We start from the raw sequence: 19,990 nt of genomic DNA on the forward strand, positions 1-19,990 counted from the left end.
CCTTTTATCTCAGCCCCCGCTTGATGAATCCCCCCGAGACTTTCAGGGTAGGAGCGGAGCGTAGCGCCCCACCTATTTTGAAAAATTCGCGAGGATTCGTCAACCGGCGCCAAAGTTATTCAAAATAGAATGTTGCGGATTTCCTATGGAAACGTGGTCCTAACTATAACTACCTACTGGCGACCGCCAGTAGGTAATATATATATATATATATATATATATATATATATATATATATATACACACATACACACACACATAAATACAAACATACATGGTATGTTGAAAGAATGGCACTCGCAGGGTATCCTTGAATGGGATGAATACTCTTTTCTTCTGAATCATAATCCCAAGGTTGCAATTCTTTATCTATTACCCAAATTGCATAAAAACCCTATTACACCTCCTGGGAGACCAATTGTTTCTTCAATGGGTTCTCTGTTGGAGAAAACATCTAAATATATTGACTATATTTTGTGGCCTTATGTAGAGACTTTACCATCGTATTTAAAGGACAGCAAGGGTTCTTTGAATAAAATCAAAGATATTGTTTGGCAGGAAGGTTTTTTACTGATCACTTTAGATGTTTGCAGCCTGTCCACATCAATCAAAAATGCGGATGGTGTTGAAGCCTGCAGACAGTACCTCAGCTCTCGTTCTATTTCGTTTTTACAACATAACGAAATGGTCTTACAGATTATCAAGTTCTGTCTTGAGAATACTTTTTTTAATTTCAACAAAGTTTTCTACAGATAGAAACAAGGCACGGCTATGGGCACCTGTTTTGCTCCTAGATATGCTAACCTTTTTATGGGTTGCTGGGAGCAGCAGGTGTTCAGAACGCAAGACCAATACCGCAGCCATGTGAAATTATGGCTGCGGTATATAGATGACCTGTTTATTATTTGGGACGGATCTTACGAACAGGCCAATAATTTCATTTCTATTTTGAATATGAATGAGAACAATTTGAAATTTGAGGGAGCTATAAGTAATCAAAGGATTGAGTTCTTAGATTTACATGTAGAAGTGGTGGAGAACAAACTAGCTTCTAGACTTTATTGCAAGACAACTGCGGGAAACACTCTGCTACATGCAGAAAGGAGCCACCCTAAAACATTGATCCGCAGTATACCTTATGGGAAATTTCTCCGGGCGCGGAGAAATTGTAGTACTGAATTAGATTTCAATCTAGAATGTGACTGTATGACCAAAAGGTTTTTGGAGAGAGGTTATAATCTGAATGTGATCAAAGAAGCACATTTAAAAGCAGCAAATTTTACACAAACTGAATTGCTAGTACCTAAAGAGAAGACAGGGGAGGAAGGTGACAAGGTCATTAGATTCATTACTACCTTTAATTCCAGCTCTTGGGAGGTAAGGAATAGACACTGGAGAGTCCTCAGAACAGAATATACTCTAGATGATGTAGTGGGTAATTTCCCAAATATCACCTATAGAAAGGCAAATTCACTGAAGGATAGATTATGCAGTAATAAAGTGTCATGTATGAAAGCTCCAATATGGGAATTCAAGGCTTTTTCACCTGCATGTCGTGTAAAGCATGCAAAACTAGCTCCAATGTTAAAAGTGTGTATTATCCAGTCACTGACATAGATAGATCTATTGAGAAACATCTTACATGCCTCTCTGACTACTGTGTTTATGTTGTGGTGTGCCCATGTGCCAAAGAATACGTGGCAGTACCATGTTTGCGGCAAAAAATCGCATTTTGGAACACATGAGGTCTATCCAGAACAAAGACAAGTTATCCCCTATAGTAAGGCACTTTGAGGAACTTCACAAGAGTAATCGTAATCTGTTGCAATTCTTTGTAATTGACAGAGTCGTGCCATCAAATAGAGGGAGTGACAGAATCCGCAAACTACACCAGCTAGAATCCAGGTATATTCTTGAACTTGACACAAAGATCCCTGGGGGCTTAAACTCTGAAGAAGAACTGTCCTGGCATATGGGAGAATACATTTAATTCCCCTGTTTTTTAGTGTTTTGTATAATTGACAGTTTTATGCCCTTTTTGGGCCTACTCCCCATGCCTTTTGTCATCTTCTTGAGATTGTCCTGGGATTTCATTTTTCAATGTATATAACAGAATACTGTTAATTTATGGAATAATGAGTGTGCTCTGGAATAGTCTCCAATGTGATAGTTCTGTAACCTTGTTTTAAATGTTTTTAATACACGTACACATAAGTTAGTCAATTGTTCAAAGAAACTGTTTGGGCCAATAACACTGTTTACATCTTCTGCTCATTCCTTTTTTTGTTTAGGTGGTGTTGCATTCTGGAGACGACCAGTTCAAAATGTTTATCACTTAGAGTACTTAAGAGAGCTAAACGATTTAATGCCCACTTGGGCTAAGTATGAAATATGTTTCTAATTTTCTTCAAATATAGTAATGAGTATAATTAGAATTCTTTAGTTATTGATTCTGAAGAATAATTTTTCACCCACTCGGGTGTAGTATAGATTTATGCACATGTGTATTTGACATTTTGAATGGAATTGTATAACAATTCTAAAATCTGTCCATTACAGGTTTGCAGAATGATTGGTTCCCACAATCTAAATGATGATATGTTTATCTGTCTAATTAAATTTAATGTATGATTGTTTTGGATTTCTACTCAGTTCAGACATATTATCGATTAAGATATGGTACTTGTTCGGGCTATCAACAGATTTTGGAACTATGTATTGATTTTGTTAGCCCAGTTATATGCTGAATGAATACATTTAGCTTTAATGAATCATAATATGAAATGCATTTACATGATTGTTTTTCAACTACTCAAATATGGATTGTTCAGGGGTTGTACAATGTATTAGCGACATGCTGGAGATTCTGCTTGGTTTATTCTCAAACATGCTAATTATGTCATTGTGTCGGGCAGTCATATGAGAAAGAGGCCATGGATAGATTGGTTGACTGTCAAAAGTTAAGAATAAGAAAAAGTTAACTTTGGAGATATTCATTGGCCAGATGGAATAAAAATGTGATGACATTTTATCTGGTGTTACATTTTCTCCTCCTTTTTTCCTTGATGCAAACAGTAAATGTAACTCTGAGAATCTCTTCTTTAAACTATTACAAGATGGCCGAAGTTTCTTTAAGGCATTTGTCCACCTTTTATGTTTTATCTCTTCACGTTGCACGTTATTTCTATGTTTGTATATATGTCGTTCCATTATGTATCAAGTTACCCGTGAGCAAGGCGGTTTCTGCCAAAACGCGTAGGGTGTGCTTATTCTTGGCTTTAATGCACCTTTAATAAATCTAATCGATTAAGTCTGAAAGTGATGTTTATTTTGGAAGGAGTGCACACGTGCATTTTTTTGCATGGTGAAACTTTATTGATGACAGTGCGACCTCGGACCCTGTGGTGCACCGTCGCTTTCTGTGTCCCGGCATTCTGAGGAGGTGAGAAGGTTTTATATATATATATATATATATATATATATATATATATTCACTGAAAAAAACCAAAGGTTTCAGGGGCGTTATAGTTAGGAATTGGCATTTAAAAAACCTTAGAAATTCACTGAAAAAACCATAGGTTTCAGGGGCGTTATAGTTAGCTGGACATTTCCCTCGTACAAAACCCTAGAAATTCCCCCGTTATAGTTAGTTCAGCTAACTATAACTCGCGCCCCCGCAATGCACTGCTGATGACGTCACATATTACATGGTCAGTGACATCACTGATGACATCACTGATGACATCTGAAATGACATCACTGATGACATCACTGATGACGTCATCCAGTGAGTGTGTGTTTCTGTAAATTTTAAATATGTTTAATATAATATATATATAGGGAAAAACCTATGGAAGAATGAGTGGGTGTATAAGTGTGTGAATGGATGATTTAGTAGGTGCGTGACTGACTCTGTAACGCCCCTGAAACCTATGGTTTTTTCAGTGAATTTCTAAGGTTTTTTAAATGCCATTTCCTAACTATAATGCCCCTGAAACCCTTGGTTTTTTCAGTGAATTTCAAAGTTTTTTTAAATGCGAATTTCTAACTATATCAGGCCTGAAACCTATGTTTTTTTCAGTGAGTTTCAAAGGTTTTTTAAATGCTAATTCCTAACTATATCAGGCCTGAAACCTATGGTTTTTTCAGTGAATTTCAAAGGTTTTGTAAATAACAATTTTTAATGTATTAATTGTTATACTGATTTTTTGGATACTGATTTACTACATTTTTTAAACTGTTTTTTTTTAGATATTTTTTTTATTACATTATAATTACATTATACATTACAATACAAAATATACTTTCTCAGAATGAATTACTTTAGTTTAAATACTTGGCAAATAGGCAACAGACTTTTAAGTACAGTAGTTACAGTTGGTGCAATGGCCAACACAATTTGAAACACAAAGCAACATTGAGCTCAAAGTGAATTTCTAGTTAAATGCAATTAGTTACTTTATGGATTACTTTTCTAACCACAGGACTGGATCCTAGATTCAGTCCTTGGACATCTCCTGTAAACAGTTGAGTAAAAGCGTTTGGTTACAGTAGTTATTGTTAAGGAATATTGTTGTATTTTTAAAGTTGGCACACATAGAATCACCAATGTTATCCTACGGCAGAAAATTCACTTAGCAGGTAAGTAGTGTTATCGTTACTTTTTCTTACTCAGTGGTGGATCCTAGATCCAGCACTGGCCAGCCTCCTGTAAACAGTTGAAAGAATGTGTTTAAGTCATACAGACGATTTTTTAGGAATATTTTTAGTTTGTGAAAATAGACACTTAGAAACTGTTTCTGCTGAAAACCACACAATGGATTCCTATGGAAGGAAATACAAGTTACTGGTAAATACACTTAGAATTACTTTTCAGAGTCAGTGCTGGGCTAAAAGATGCAGCCCAGGGTTCTCTCCTGATTACAGGTGAGTAAATCGGAATTCATAGTATAGCTGATTTTAGAGGAATATTTTTAGTTTGTGAAAATAGACACTTAGAAACTTTTCTGGTGAAAACCACACAATGGATTCCTATGGAAGGAAATACAAGTTACTGGTAAGTACGCTTAAAAATACTTTTTAGGGTCAGTGCTGGGCTAAAAGATGCAGCCCAGGGTTCTCTCCTGATTACAGGTGAGTAAATCGGAATTCATAGTACAGCTGATTTTAGAGGAATATTTTTAGTTTGTGAAAATAGACACTTAGAAACTTTTCTGGTGAAATCCACACAATGGATTCCTATGGAAGGAAATACAAGTCACTGGTAGGTACACTTAGAATTACTTTTCAGAGTCAGTGCTGGGCTAAAAGATGCAGCCCAGGGTTCTCTCCTGATAACAGGTGAGTAAATTGGAATTCGTAGTTCGGCTGATTTTAGAGGAATGTTTTTAGTTTGTGAAAATAGACACTTAGAAACTTTTCTGCTGAAATCCACACAATGGATTCCTATGGAAGGAAATACAAGTTACTGGTAAGTACGCTTAGAATTACTTTTCAGAGTCAGTGCTGGGCTAAAAGATACAGCCTGGGTTCTCTCCTGATAACAGGTGAGTAAATCGGAATTCGTAGTTCGGCTGATTTTAGAGCAATATTTTTAGTTTGTGAAAATAGACACTTAGAAACTTTTCTGCTGAAAACCACACAATGGATTCCTATGGAAGGAAATACAAGTTACTGGTAAGTACGCTTAAAATTACTTTTCAGGTTCAGTGCTGGGCTAAAAGATGCAGCACTTGGTTCTCTCCTGATTACAGGTGAGTAAATCAGAATTCGTAGTTCGGCTGATTTTAGACGAATATTTGTACGTTTCAAAAATCCACCCTTAGAAACTTTTCTGGTGAAAACCACACAATGGAATCCTATGGAAGGAAATACAAGTTACTGATAAGTATGCTTAGAATTACTTTTCAGAGTCAGTGCTGGGCTAAAAGATGCAGCCCAGGGTTCTCTCCTGATTACCGGTGAGTAAATCGGAATTCGTAGTTCGGCTGATTTTAGAGGAATATATATACATTTAAAAAATGGACACTTAGAAAATTTTCTGGTGAAAACCACACAATGGATTCCTATGGAAGAAAATACAAGTTACTGGTAAGTATGCTTAGATTTACTTTTCTGAGGCAGTGCTGGACTAAAAGATGCAGCCCTGGGTTCTCCCCTGATAACAGGTGAGTAAATCGGAATTCGTAGTTCGGCTTATTTTAGAGGAATATTTTTAGTTTGTGAAAATAGACACTTAGAAACTTTTCTGCTGAAAACCACACAATGGATTCCTATGGACGGAAATACAAGTTACTGGTAAATACGCTTAGAATTACTTTTCAGGGTCAGTGATGGGCTAAAAGATGCAGCCCAGGGTTCTCTCCTGATAACAGGTGAGTAAATCGGAATTCGTAGTTCGGCTGATTTTAGACGAATATTTGTACGTTTCAAAAATCGACACTTAGAAACTTTTCTGCTGAAAACCACACAATGGAATCCTATGGAAGGAAATACAAGTTACTGGTAAGTACGCTTAGAATTACTTTTCAGAGTCAGTGCTGGGCTAAAAGATGCAGCCCAGGGTTCTCTCCTGATTACCGGTGAGTAAATCGGAATTCGTAGTTCGGCTGATTTTAGAGGAATATATATACATTTAAAAAATGGACACTTAGAAAATTTTCTGGTGAAAACCACACAATGGATTCCTATGGAAGAAAATACAAGTTACTGGTAAGTATGCTTAGATTTACTTTTCTGAGGCAGTGCTGGACTAAAAGATGCAGCCCTGGGTTCTCCCCTGATAACAGGTGAGTAAATCGGAATTCGTAGTTCGGCTTATTTTAGAGGAATATTTTTAGTTTGTGAAAATAGACACTTAGAAACTTTTCTGCTGAAAACCACACAATGGATTCCTATGGAAGGAAATACAAGTTACTGGTAAATACACTTAGAATTACCTTTCAGGGTCAGTGCTGGGCAAAAAGATGCAACACTTGGTTCTCTCCTGATTACAGGTGAGTAAATTGGAATTCGATGGTTCAGCTGATTTTAGAGGAATATTAGTACGTTTCAAAAATGGACACTTAGAAAATGTTCTGGTGACAACCACACAATGGATTCCTATGGAAGGAAATACAAGTTACTGGTAAGTACGCTAAGAATTACTTTTCAGAGTCAGTGCTGGGCTAAAAGATGCAGCCTGGGTTCTCTCCTGAAAACAGTTGAGTAAATCGGAATTCGTAGTTCGGCTGATTTTTAGAGGAAGATTTTTAGTTTGTGAAAATAGACACTTAGAAACTTTTCTGCTGAAAACCACACAATAGATTCCTATGGAAGGAAATACAAGTTACTGATAAGTACGCTTAAAAATACTTTTTAGGGTCAGTGCTGGGCTAAAAGATGCAGCCCAGGGTTCTCTCCTGATTACAGGTGAGTAAATCGGAATTCATAGTACAGCTGATTTTAGAGGAATATTTTTAGTTTGTGAAAATAGACACTTAGAAACTTTTCTGGTGAAAACCACACAATGGATTCCTATGGAAGGAAATACAAGTTACTGGTAAGTACGCTTAAAAATACTTTTTAGGGTCAGTGCTGGGCTAAAAGATGCAGCACTGGGTTCTCTCCTGATAACAGGTGAGTAAATTGGAATTCGTAGTTCGGCTGATTTTAGAGGAATATTTTTAGTTTGTGAAAATAGACACAGAAACTTTTCTGCTGAAATCCACACAATGGATTCCTATGGAAGGAAATACAAGTTACTGGTAAGTACGCTTAGAATTACTTTTCAGAGTCAGTGCTGGGCTAAAAGATGCAGCCCAGGGTTCTCTCCTGATTACAGGTGAGTAAATCGGAATTCGTAGTTCGGCTGATTTTAGAGGAATATATATACATTTAAAAAATGGACACTTAGAAAATTTTCTGGTGAAAACCACACAATGGATTCCTATGGAAGAAAATACAAGTTACTGGTAAGTATGCTTAGATTTACTTTTCTGAGGCAGTGCTGGACTAAAAGATGCAGCCCTGGGTTCTCCCCTGATAACAGGTGAGTAAATCGGAAATTCGTAGTTTGGCTTATTTTAGAGGAATATTTTTAGTTTGTGAAAATAGACACTTAGAAACTTTTCTGCTGAAAACCACACAATGGATTCTTATAGAAGGAAATACAAGTTACTGGTAAATACACTTAGAATTACCTTTCAGGGTCAGTGCTGGGCAAAAAGATGCAACACTTGGTTCTCTCCTGATTACAGGTGAGTAAATTGGAATTCGATGGTTCAGCTGATTTTAGAGGAATATTAGTACGTTTCAAAAATGGACACTTAGAAAATGTTCTGGTGACAACCACACAATGGATTCCTATGGAAGGAAATACAAGTTACTGGTAAGTACGCTTAGAATTACTTTTCAGAGTCAGTGCTGGGCTAAAAGATGCAGCCTGGGTTCTCTCCTGATAACAGTTGAGTAAATCGGAATTCGTAGTTCGGCTGATTTTTAGAGGAATATTTTTAGTTTGTGAAAATAGACACTTAGAAACTTTTCTGCTGAAAACCACACAATAGATTCCTATGGAAGGAAATACAAGTTACTGGTAAGTACGCTTAAAAATACTTTTTAGGGTCAGTGCTGGGCTAAAAGATGCAGCCCAGGGTTCTCTCCTGATTACAGGTGAGTAAATCGGAATTCATAGTACAGCTGATTTTAGAGGAATATTTTTAGTTTGTGAAAATAGACACTTAGAAACTTTTCTGGTGAAATCCACACAATGGATTCCTATGGAAGGAAATACAAGTCACTGGTAAGTACACTTAGAATTACTTTTCAGAGTCAGTGCTGGGCTAAAAGATGCAGCCCAGGGTTCTCTCCTGATTACAGGTGAGTAAATCGGAATTCATAGTACGGCTGATTTTAGAGGAATATTTTTAATTTGTGAAAATAGACACTTAGAAACTTTTCTGCTGAAAACCACACAATGGATTCCTATGGAAGGAAATACAAGTTACTGGTAAATACACTTAGAATTACCTTTCAGGGTCCGTGCTGGGCAAAAAGATGCAACACTGGGTTCTCTCCTGATTACATGTGAGTAAATTGGAATTCGATGGTTCAGCTGATTTTAGAGGAATATTAGTACGTTTCAAAAATGGACACTTAGAAAATGTTCTGGTGACAACCACACAATGGATTCCTATGGAAGGAAATACAAGTTACTGGTAAGTACGCTTAGAATTACTTTTCAGAGTCAGTGCTGGGCTAAAAGATGCAGCCTGGGTTCTCTCCTGATAACAGGTGAGTAAATCGGAATTCGTAGTTCGGCTGATTTTAGAGGAATATTTTTAGTTTGTGCAAATAGACACTTAGAAACTTTTCTGCTGAAAACCACACAATGGATTCCTATGGAAGGAAATACAAGTTACTGGTAAGTACGCTTAAAATTACTTTTCAGGTTCAGTGCTGGGCTAAAAGATGCAGCACTGGGTTCTCTCCTGATTACAGGTGAGTAAATCGGAATTCGTAGTTCGGCTGATTTTAGACGAATATTCGTACGTTTCAAAAATCGACACTTAGAAACTTTTCTGCTGAAAACCACACAATGGAATCCTATGGAAGGAAATACAAGTTACTGGTAAGTACGCTTAGAATTACTTTTCAGAGTCAGTGCTGGGCTAAAAGATGCAGCCCAGGGTTCTCTCCTGATTACCGGTGAGTAAATCGGAATTCGTAGTTCGGCTGATTTTAGAGGAATATATATACATTTAGAAGATGGACATTTAGAAAATTTTCTGGTGAAAACCACACAATGGATTCCTATGGAAGAAAATACAAGTTACTGGTAAGTATGCTTAGATTTACTTTTCTGAGGCAGTGCTGGACTAAAAGATGCAGCCCTGGGTTCTCCCCTGATAACAGGTGAGTAAATCGGAATTCGTAGTTCGGCTTATTTTAGAGGAATATTTTTAGTTTGTGAAAATAGACACTTAGAAACTTTTCTGCTGAAAACCACACAATGGATTCCTATGGACGGAAATACAAGTTACTGGTAAATACGCTTAGAATTACTTTTCAGGGTCAGTGATGGGCTAAAAGATGCAGCCCAGGGTTCTCTCCTGATAACAGGTGAGTAAATCGGAATTCGTAGTTCGGCGGATTTTAGACGAATATTTGTACGTTTCAAAAATCGACACTTAGAAACTTTTCTGCTGAAAACCACACAATGGATTCCTATGGAAGAAAATACAAGTTACTGGTAAGTACGCTTAAAAATACTTTTTAGGGTCAGTGCTGGGCTAAAAGATGCAGCACTGGGTTCTCTCCTGATAACAGGTGAGTAAATTGGAATTCGTAGTTCGGCTGATTTTAGAGGAATATTTTTAATTTGTGAAAATAGACACAGAAACTTTTCTGCTGAAATCCACACAATGGATTCCTATGGAAGGAAATACAAGTTACTGGTAAATACACTTAGAATTACCTTTCAGGGTCAGTGCTGGGCAAAAAGATGCAACACTGGGTTCTCTCCTGATTACAGGTGAGTAAATTGGAATTCGATGGTTCAGCTGATTTTAGAGGAATATTAGTATGTTTCAAAAATGGACACTTAGAAAAAGTTCTGGTGACAACCACACAATGGATTCCTATGGTAGGAAATACAAGTTACTGGTAAGTATGCTTAGAATTACCTTTCAGGGTCAGTGCTGGGCAAAAAGATGCAACACTGGGTTCTCTCCTGATAACAGGTGAGTAAATCGGAATTCGTAGTTCGGCTGATTTTAGAGGAATATTTTTAGTTTGTGAAAATAGACACTTAGAAACTTTTCTGCTGAAAACCACACAATGGATTCCTATGGAAGGAAATACAAGTTACTGGTAAGTACGCTTAAAATTACTTTTCAGGGTCAGTGCTGGGCTAAAAGATGCAGCACTGGGTTCTCTCCTGATTACAGGTGAGTAAATCGGAATTCGTAGTTCGGCTGATTTTAGACGAATATTTGCACGTTTCAAAAATGGACACTTAGAAAATTTTCTGGTGAAAACCACACAATGGATTCCTATGGAAGAAAATACAAGTTACTGGTAAGTATGCTTAGATTTACTTTTCTGAGGCAGTGCTGGACTAAAAGATGCAGCCCTGGGTTCTCTCCTGATTACCGGTGAGTAAATCGGAATTTGTAGTTCGGCTGATTTTAGAGGACTATATATACATTTAAAAAATGGACACTTAGAAAGTTTTCTGGTGAAAACCACACAATGGATTCCTATGGAAGAAAATACAAGTTACTGGTAAATACGCTTAGAATTACTTTTCAGGGTCAGTGATGGGCTAAAAGATGCAGCCCAGCGTTCTCTCCTGATAACAGGTGAGTAAATCGGAATTTGTAGTTCGGCTGATTTTAGAGGAATATTTGTACAATGCTGAAGGAAGGGGGCGGGGCCTGAGGTGACATGTTCAGACACGCCCTGTGGCGCGTTTTAAGTTGGGGAATTAATTCCTCTTCAATCCTGAGGTCCCCTGGGGGCCAACTAGCCCACCAGGTACCTCCAGTAAGCGCCATGGAGCTGCGTTGCAGAGAGGTGTACAAAGGGGCATGGCCTCATTACACCTCTCTGCAACGCAGCCCCCTGGCGCATACTGGAGGTTCCTGGTGGGCTAGGTGGCCCCCAGGGATCCCCAGTATTGAAGGGGAATTCATTCCCCCTCTGCAAACGCACCAGGGGGCGCGTTTGCAGAATGATGAAAGGAGGGGGCTGTGTAGCTCCCCTTCTTTTTCTTATGTTCTGGCCCTGGGGACCCCATCCCCCAGGGCCTGCCCCCTATTTTTTTTTTTAAACTGTGAAGGTGGGCCGCGTGGTCCCCCTCCCAAGGCCTTAATTTGCCCCGGGGTCCCCATCCCCCGGGGCATGGCCCTTTTTTTTTTTTTTTTTTTTTTTTTGGAGGGGGGCTGCCTTCCCTCCTCCTGTGACCTCTTTTGGCCCCGGGTACCCCATCCCCCGCGGCTGTTTTTTTTATTTTATTTTTTTTATTTTGGGGAGGGGGGCCGCATGGCCCCCCTCCTGGGCCACTACTGGCCCCGGGGACCCCATCCCCCGGGGCCTCGCCTCCATTGGGGACCCCAATCCCCCCACGGCCCCACCGGTCCCCGCCTCCTGCGGGAGCCGGCATTGCTTTTCCACATGGGGAGCAGCTAACATGCTGCTCCCCATGTGGAAAAGCAATCTGCTTTGCTATTTGGAAGAGAGAGCAGGTTTCCCGCTCTCTTTCCAAAATAGCAAAGCAGTTTGCAATGGCAGGGTGGGAGCCGCGAGGCTCCCGCCCTGCCATTGCAAACAGCAGTGTCCCGGGGGTAGGCACCCCGGGACACTGCAGGAGCCAACCCTGGGGGGATGGCGGTCCCCAGGGCCACGACAAGGCTCCAGGAGGGGGGACGTGCGGCCCCCTCCCACTTAAGATAAAGCCCCGGGGGGTGGTGGTCCCCGGGGCTTGGGGGTCCGTAACGGACCCCCTACTTTAAATATGTAGTGCCCCAGGGAGGTGGCGGTCCCCGGGGGGTGTGGGGGGCTCGAGCCCCCCCACACAGGGTTTAAAAAAAACAAAACAACAAGCACCGGGGGGTGGGGGTCCCTGGGGCTGGGGGGACCTGAGAGCCCCCCCAAAAAATAAATTGAAGCCCCAGGGGGTGGCGGTCCCCAGGGCTGGGGGGGCTGAGAGCCCCCCCACATATTTTACAAAAGCCCTGGGGGTGGCAGTCCCTAGGGCTGGGGGGGCTAAATCAAAACGAATCAAAATGAATCAAAACGAAGCACGGTAGCCCGCGCTTTGTTTTTTTTTCGTTAGCGGGATGCGCGGACCCTACGTGCATCCCGTGATTTAAAAAAAAATAAAAAAAAATTTGGGCCTTGGGGGTGCTTGTGGGACTCCCTGAGCAGGCCTAGCGGGTCAGGGTGTTTCTACCCTGCCCCCTTGTCGCGTTTTGCGCCTTTTTTTCGGTTTTCTTGTGCCTCGGTTCTACCGAGGCACAAGATGGCTGCCAACACTTCCTGATTCAGAGTGTTGGCAACCAATTAGCATTCATCTCGTGCTCTGGAGGGTTCGGGGAGGGTGCGGGGAGGGTGCGCGGATCCTCCCCGGCCATAGATATCACTAACATTTTTACCCTAATTTTCTCAGGAACTACTGAACGGATCTACACCATTTAAGCAAAAAGCACGAATCTGAACGGAGGACTACCTCTTTGCCAAATTTGGTGTAATTCCGTTCAGCACTTCGGGCTATAGCTGCGACAACAGATCCTATGGGAAATTGCATGGGGAAAACGGGTTTTTTGGGAGCCCCCCTTTTTTCTCAGCCCCCGCTTGACGAATCACCACAAAACTTTCAGGGTAGGAGCGGAGCGGAGCTGGCCAAAAGTTTTGAAAATTTCGCGAAGATTCGTCCGCCAGTAGATAATATATATATATATATATTCACTGAAAAAAACATAGGTTTCAGGCACGTTATAGTTAGGAATTAGCTTTTAAAAAACCTTAGAAATTTACTGAAAAAACCATAGGTTTCAGGGGCGTTATAGTTAGCTGGACTTTTCACACGTATAAAACCATTGAAATTCCCCCTTTATAGTTAGTTCAGCTAACTATAACTCGCGCACCCGCAATGCACTGCTGATGATGTCATATAGTACATCACTCATGACATGGTCAGTGACATCACTCATGACATCACTGATGACATCTCAAATGACATCACTGATGACATCACTGATGACATCATCCAGTGAATGTGTGTTTTTCTGAAAATTACATATGTTTTATATATGTATATTTCAAGGTCGATGGAAGAATAAATGGGTATATAAGTGTCTAAATGGATGATTTGTTTTTGAAAAATTGATTGTATAACTGACTGATTAAGTGTATCCTAGTGAATACATGGCTTAGTGAGTAATGTTTAAATATGTAAATATCTGTATCAGTCTCTCACTTTGTGTATAAGTGGCTGCATGGGTTGGTGAGTAGCTACATGAGTGTCTATATAGGTTATTAGTTGGTTTTTTGAGTATTAGTATGAGTGTCTGTATGGTTCGGTGGAGGTATTATGTAGTGCATAGGTGCATGAATGAGTGACTCACTGTTTGTTTTGAAGACAGCATGTGTGCAGGACTGTATGGGTGGATGAGTGTGTGCATGGGTGTGTTAGTGAGTGAATGACTGTCTCAATAGTGTCTTTATGAGTAACTACATATGTTTTAAACTAGTATATGTAACTATTGGTGTATATAAGTGAGTATATGTGAGAGTGAGAGATTGAAAGAGTTCCTGTATGAATAAGTATGTGTTTCTATAAGTGATTGTTTAAAAGACTAAGTATGTGTAAGTTTCTGTAGAAGTAAGTGTGGTGGTGTGTGTATAACTGTATATCAAGTAAATGGATGTTTGATTCCTTATTAGCATGAGTAACTATGTGTGTGAGTAACTCTATGGATGAGTGGTGTTGTGTAACAGGATGTATAGGTGTATGAGTACATATGATGAGTGAGTACATGTATGAGTGACTGTATAGGACTGTTGGTGAATGAGTGGATGTGTATGTGGATCTTAAAATTACTGAATAGGTTGTTGTAACTGATATTGGTATGTCCATTGTTTTGAAAATTGTAGTTTGTATCAAAGGTTATATTAGGGGGAGAGGAGGCCTGCCACTCTATCACAAGGATGATGTCATCAGTGATGTCATTTGAGATGTCATCAGTGATGTCATGAGTGATGTCACTGACCATGTCATGAGTGATGTAATATGTGACGTCATCAGCAGTGCATTGTGGGTGCGCGAGTTATAGTTTGCTGAATAACTAGAAAAGGGGAATTTCAATGGTTTTGTATGAGTGAAAAGTCCAGCTAACTATAACGCCCCTGAAACCTATGGTTTTTTCAGTGAATTTCTAAGGTTTTTTAAATGCTAATTCCTAACTATAACGTGCCTGAAACCTATGGTTTTTTCAGTGAATTTCAAAGGTTTTTTAAATGCTAAATTCTAACTATGCCTACAGAGATAGGACATGTGAAGAAAGAAGAAAAAAAGCACAGAAAGAAAAAAAAGAAATGCAGAAAGAAGCAACAGAAGTCCTCAAAGACGAAGAAAAGTGCAGGAAGAAGGATAACGTGCAGAAAGAACAAACAGAAGAGCAGAAAGAAGCCATGTTGCAAAATCATCCTGTACCCTCAACTTTTTCAGATGGATACTGTTGGTAACTGAGTCTGACTAACCAGTCCTAGAGCCAGTGCTATGTTAAAAGACACTCAGAATACAGTGAAAACACCTTCATACACTAGGGAACACTATGCGTTGGGGTCTTCCTGTGATCAGCATGACCTCCTCTGTAAGCCCCTAGTATATAACAGGGTAGGGGATTAAAACTACCTCTTAAAACGCGCCACAGGGCGTGTTTGCACGCGTCACCTCAGGCCCCGTCCCCTCACTTCCCCACTGTGTAAACACACCCTGCGGCCGTTTTAAGTTGGGAGATTAAGTCCCCTTGAATCCTGAGGGTCCCGAGGGTCCAACTAGCCCACTAGGTACCTCCAGTAAGCGCCACAGAGCTGCGTTGCAGAGAGGTGTAAAAAGTGGCACAGCCTGGACCACCTCTCTGCAACGCAGCTCAGTGGCGCTTGCTGGAAGCACCTGGTGGGCTAGTTAGCCCCCAGGAGCCCTCAGGATTGAAGGGGAATTATTTCCCCAACTTAAAACGCACCATAGGGCGTGTTTGCACACGTCACCTCAGGCCCTGTCCCCTCCCTTCCCCACTGTGTAAACACGCCCTGTGGCCGTTTTTTAAGTTGGGAGATTAAGTCCCCTTGAATCCTGAGGATCCCTAGGGGCAAAATAGCCTACTAGGTACCTCCAGTAAGCGCCACAGAGCTGCGTTGCATAGAGGTGTAAAAAGGGGAGATACCTGTTCGGCTAGTTGGCCCTCAGGGACCCTCAGTATTGAAGGGGAATTAATTCCCCAACTTACAACTGGCCAGGTGGTGCGGCCTCCGGCGCGATGCCGGTCTTTTATTTATTTTATTTTTTTAAGAAGGAGGGCTGTGTGGCCCCCCTTCTTTTTCTAATTTACTGGCCCTGGGGACCCCATCCCCCAGGGCCTGCACCCTAATTTTTTTTGTTGAAAAAAATTTATTTGGCCCTCCCAAGGCCTTAATCGGCCCGGGGACCCCAACCCCCGGGTCATGGCCTTTTGTTTTTTTAATTCTTTAGGAGGGGGCTGCCTTTGTTTTTTATTATTTAAAAAAAATATATATTTATAGAAAAACCTAGGACATGCTGGACAAACCCTATGTACCTATCACCATGACGATTTGCATGATATTCATCAAAAGGCGACTATGCATAGAATGAATCCACATGGAATGTATTTAGACCGCTAGTGAAGCTCTGACCTGTCTGACGCCCTACCGTGCCTAATCCCGGCGCCCCCGCCAGTGGGTACTCTCCAAGTAGACACCCTTGTTGTTTATTTATACAAACATGGGTAGCTATTGACGGGCACATTTAATATACACGCACACCAAGCCATTCAAAGGGGATTCGACAAAAAATCGACAAAACTATGCAAGAAACCCCCCTCATGGTTAATAAAACACACATCCACCGCCGAACGTGTAATACTTTTTATTTTACTCTCTGGAAAGGAGATGAACCTCACTTGAGAGTCACAGCGTGCTCCTGGCTGAGCCCAATCCTTGTTACACCCACCAGTGCCCGCCGAGTGCCTCACACCTCTGTGTTGTATTCCACCAGCTAGTGTGTATGCTATGACACTCTCTAGCCCATGTGCACTGTAACACCACCCCGTGAATATGTCATGCCACACTTGCCTTCGCACGGGTTATATTGCCCCATCTAACATGCCTTCCTCGATGCCTATGTTATAACGCACAGCCCTATGCCATACATATTACAATCTGGGATCCATATCTTTGTCACAGTGCATATGCAACGTTACACTCCCCAGCACATATTTTATAGTACAACTTTAGAGACTAGTTAGGTTACACAACACTGCCCTGTGCATATTACACTCCAAGGTGCATATCGCATAGCACGCGCTAGTGCCTGTGCTATCTTGCGCTCTGCAATGAATCTGTCATTGCGCACAATGTATCGCATATTATATTTCACGCCCCGGTTCATCTTATATCACACTGTTTGGTTCATAGTTTATACCATATACTATATCTAGTTTTCATTTTCAATCGTGCTCTCAGGACTATGTTCTATATAACACTGCGTCCACCTACCCTTTTCACGGGCACTACATTTTGCGATGGGGGTGGAGGGTCAGGGGGTGTTTCTGCCAAGTGATCCCGGAGTCACAGTCACAAACGTCCTCTTCTTCATGAATAAAAGTGAGATTATGCGGCATACTTGTTCATATTTTAAGTAGTTCGCACAGACACACATTTTAAAAACAATAACGTTCCTAATACCCACCTTCTCTGAACAGTTAGCTTGCTGCCCCATCCACCTCCTCCCTATCCTCTGTTGTCTGAATCCATGGACTAGCCTCCTCCCTCCTGCCATGCATGGTCTGATGTGCTGCCACTGCCCTCCATTTAGCATGATGTACCAGTCCACTCCTCCTGCCCTCCATTGCCCAATTCTATGGCCCATCATTGATCTCCTGATTAGCCTCTGTGCTTAGCTTGCTGGCCCTATTCTCCTTCCCCCTGCCTTCCGATGTCTTTGTGCGTGCCCCTGCTCCATCATTTTTGCCCACCATGTTCCATGGACCTGCCACTCCTATCTACTCTGAGTGTTCTGTTGAGCTGCCACTACCCTCCCACCTGCCTAGCATTGTCAGATAACTGTAACCTGTCCCTGCCACCTCCACCCTGCCTGTTCACATGCCATGCCCCTATCCCCTTCCTCCTGTCCTCCATGGTCCATTTTACTGCCACACCCTTCTGCCCTCCCTGGTCTGTTGTGCTGCAACTGCTCCTCCTGCCTGCCCCACGTGGTCTGTTGTGAGGCCCCTTCCCTGAACTCTCTCGCCTGTGCCCAGGTCCTGACCCTCCCTTCTATCCTCCATGGTCCTTTGTGCATGCCCCTGCACCCTCCTTCTTGCCCATCATAGCCATTGTGCTGCCACTAACCCTCCCGCTTGCCATGCATGGTCGTCTGTGCTGCCATGGCCCCTCCCACCTTCCCTGTGTGGTCAGCTAGTTGCCCCTGACCCCTTCCCACCTTCCCTCCATGGTCTGTGTGTATGCCATCATAGTCTCATTGTTGCTCTCCATGGTGTGTCTTGTTTCTAGTGCCCATCCTGCCTCACCTCCATGGTAATCTTGCTGCTCCTGCCCTGCCCCCTTGCCCCCAGCCCTCTGTTTCCATTTGCAGACCCCTATTCCCTCCCTCCTGGCTTGTCTGTTCCATTGTAATGCCCCTGATCCGTCCCTCCTGCCCTTTATGGTCTGTTATGCTGCAGCTTTCTCTCCTGTCTGTCCATTATGGTCAGCTAGTGTAACGCCCTGAACGTCTCAGGATCGTTTAACAGACACGACAATGAGGACGCAACCACTTGTGAAGGGTTAGTTCTTTTAATGAAGGCAAATAAAATACAAAGAACAAACAAAAGTTATAGTCACTGGAATCCTCCAGGCTAAGTACGTTACCAGCCCACAGCACGGATGGTCCTAACCGTCCTCTGCATATACGCCGATCCCGGCGTATGCCAACAGAGGGCAGAAATGAAATGGCCGACAATGCCAATCGGTAGGCTGTGAGGGGCACGAAGAGTGTTGGGGAGAAACGAGGAGTCAGGGAAACACCCAGCCGGGGTCTCTACCTGAAGGGAGCAGCCGCTCAACCTCTTCCTCAGACTGCACCGGGACGCGGAGTCACCTCCTGGTGATGCGTCACCGATACCCCAATCACAAGCAAGAAGACTGAACCGAGAGCAGCCGCTCGATCGATCCTGTGGACTTCCGAGTCTGTAACGCGGCAAACACCTCCTGGTGTGCGTTACAGCTGGCAGTCCCTGTGTCTCTGGTCGGGCTGGGAGTTACGACTCCAACCAGCAAAAGCGCCACTGCGCTTGGACTCAGCCGAGTCAAAAAGCGAAGCTCAATGGTTGACCGGTAGAGCTTCCGGGTCCTTCACAGGTGACGATGGGGCAAGACACGGCCCAGGGAGTAACGACTCGACCTACCTCCGTTCTTGCCTTACTGGAGCACCACTCCGGAACACTGCTCTTCACGAAGCAGGTACGTCGGTGTAAACACAATATCCGACAGCCTTGTACCTCCCGGTTCCTCCCTTTATAGGGCGTGTTTTCCTTGAGTTATGTAACAGCTCTCCTGTTTACATAAGGGCGTGTTTCCCTTGAGTTATGTAACAGCTCTCCTGTTTACATAAGGGCGTGTTTCCCTTGAGTTATGTAACAGCTCTCCTGTTTACATAAGGGCGTGTTTCCCTTGAGTTATGTAACAGCTCTCCTGTTTACATAACCTCTCAACCGCTAAGCATCCTGGGAGATGTAGTCCGTTTTCGCTGGTTACCGTTTTCCTCCCCTCGTATGACAGGAATTCTTGACAGCTAGCTACCACTGCCTCTTTCCCCTCTGTTCTCTGTTGTCCATGTGCATGGTCCTGTCCCCTCCCTATTGTTTTCTATGGATTGTTGTTCTGCACTCCCATCCCGCATGCGCTGTGTGATGTATTGTGCTGCTGCAAACCCTGATGCCTGCCCTGTAGGGTCAGTTTGGTGCACCTCTCCATGTCCCTCCTGTCCTCTTTTATCCGAATCCATGTCCCTACCCCAATTCCTCCTGCCTACCATGATCCAATGTACCATACTTGCGAACATTTTGAACTTGGTAAGAGGGAGATTTTGAAAAAAAACTGGGGTATTGATTTTCCCCTTTGAGTTACATTGAAAAAGAGGAGATTGTTGATAGGAGGCAGATCAAATAAAGCCCATTTGAGCTTAAAAAAGATTGGACGTTTCCTGGCT

Source organism: Triturus cristatus, chromosome 2_1 (genome assembly GCF_964204655.1).
Source record: "Triturus cristatus chromosome 2_1, aTriCri1.1, whole genome shotgun sequence".
Taxonomy (NCBI): Eukaryota; Metazoa; Chordata; class Amphibia; order Caudata; family Salamandridae; genus Triturus; species Triturus cristatus.